The sequence below is a fragment of the Penaeus japonicus genome, unplaced genomic scaffold (assembly GCF_977035675.1).
Source record: "Penaeus japonicus unplaced genomic scaffold, GWHDUDI00000001_assembly GWHDUDI00000019, whole genome shotgun sequence".
NCBI lineage: Eukaryota > Metazoa > Arthropoda > Malacostraca > Decapoda > Penaeidae > Penaeus > Penaeus japonicus.
In genome coordinates this window covers 23,199,132-23,201,631 of record NW_028234421.1, presented here as the reverse complement: position 1 = coordinate 23,201,631, position 2,500 = coordinate 23,199,132, and positions in this window count along the sequence as shown.

The window sequence follows — 2,500 nt, the reverse complement described above, 5'->3', positions numbered from 1 at the left end:
AATAAATGGTATACATGGCTTACCATGAACTGCGCCAATGGTTTAGTCACATGCACCCGACAAAACCAACACTGTGAATTACATTATTTTCCTCATTATCTTTCCTGAACATCCATTTAATGATATTACACAAGGACCGAGCGATTAATATTTTCCCCATCCCCCATTTGCCTCAATTATTGTATTCAGTCTGTCTGGAACTGAATCAACAAGACGTTGACAATAGTTTGGCAGACGTCTTAAATTTTCCCATTCGGCAGTGGCATGATTTACTATAGCTGCCTGATGTCGTTCGTCTTGTATATCCCATGTTCTCTGCATCATTGCCCACACGTTCTCAATTACGTTGACGTCACACCCTTTGGTTGGCAATACTATAACCTGAATATCTGGGTGTTGTGCAAACCAATTCCTTACCAAGGCGCTCGTGTGGATGCTGCTTTTATCATGAAAAAATCGAATTGGGTTAGGAGCATGAATGGCTGTAGCACGAATGGACGGGATAATGGTTTCAAGTATCTGTATATATTTCTCTGAATTAAGATGACCGTCTATTCGTGTCAAGTCTCCTAGTCCCCCGGACCACATCCAACCATGGAAGCTCACGCTACAGCGTCCACTTCTGCTCAACTGCTGTATGTTCTCTTCGGCAAACCTGGTGTTCACAGGTCGCCAACAAAGTCGAGCCCTTGCAGCAGTTGTCATGAACGATTTTTCGTCTGTCCAGATCACGGAGTTCCAAAAATTGGCATCATACTCATCACGGATATAGTGTCTAGCAAATTCCAGTCGTGATACCTTATTTTCCGGCGTTAGTCTTTCCTTCTTGGCTGGGATAACTCAGGAGCTTAATTTACCCTGTAATCCCGAAACAACGAGACGACATCTTAATGAGTGCGGTATAAAGTGTTATATCCCAGCCAAGAAGGAAAGACTAACGCCGGAAAATAAGGTATCACGACTGGAATTTGCTAGACACTATATCCGTGATGAGTATGATGCCAATTTTTGGAACTCCGTGATCTGGACAGACGAAAAATCGTTCATGACAACTGCTGCAAGGGCTCGACTTTGTTGGCGACCTGTGAACACCAGGTTTGCCGAAGAGAACATACAGCAGTTGAGCAGAAGTGGACGCTGTAGCGTGAGCTTCCATGGTTGGATGTGGTCCGGGGGACTAGGAGACTTGACACGAATAGACGGTCATCTTAATTCAGAGAAATATATACAGATACTTGAAACCATTATCCCGTCCATTCGTGCTACAGCCATTCATGCTCCTAACCCAATTCGATTTTTTCATGATAAAAGCAGCATCCACACGAGCGCCTTGGTAAGGAATTGGTTTGCACAACACCCAGATATTCAGGTTATAGTATTGCCAACCAAAGGGTGTGACGTCAACGTAATTGAGAACGTGTGGGCAATGATGCAGAGAACATGGGATATACAAGACGAACGACATCAGGCAGCTATAGTAAATCATGCCACTGCCGAATGGGAAAATTTAAGACGTCTGCCAAACTATTGTCAACGTCTTGTTGATTCAGTTCCAGACAGACTGAATACAATAATTGAGGCAAATGGGGGATGGGGAAAATATTAATCGCTCGGTCCTTGTGTAATATCATTAAATGGATGTTCAGGGAAAGATAATGAGGAAAATAATGTAATTCACAGTGTTGGTTTTGTCGGGTGCATGTGACTAAACCATTGGCGCAGTTCATGGTAAGCCATGTATACCATTTATTGTTATTTTTACGTCGATTATCATGGTGCTTTTGTGTTATTTACAATAAACATGACCTTATTGTTCATCGTATAATCCGTTTTAATTTATTTTTGATTACTTTACATGTTTTAATAATGTTATCATTATTAGTATTGACAGGACACATTTATATTTGAAGTCAGTATTACAGGTATTTCCTTTTGCCTATAGCCTATATTTATCTCAATTAATATACATATGGCATAGCATATTGAGTCATGTAGTCACCACAACAAATGAGTTATTTATGAACACTTGTGTTCTATATATTATTATTTACAAATAAATAAATGTGTTCTATATATTATTATTTACAAATAAATAAATGTAATGTTTATACAATTTGTTTTACCGTTTTGTCTGTTCAGCACTTTCTTTACATGTCATGCAAAGAAATGGTTATTTATCCTACAAAGGAAGCAACTACATAATCTTGTATGGTCGCATGTTCCATACTTTATGATTTATGTGCCACATGCTTTCAATATGCTGGTGTATTAGACTGCTGGATGCCACGACAGTTGTGCATGGAACCAGCAACATACGGAGCTGCCACTTCCCTCATCACTAAATTGCTTGAGTATCAGTGACAGAGGATATACTGTAACATCACGAATGACATGTCATTATCCATAGCTGTTGTCATTGCCGCTTACCCGGTGGTCTAGCTGTGATGTCGAGGGGGGACGTCATTCACCTAAAGGTGGGGATGGGGGAAGGAAACTTTGT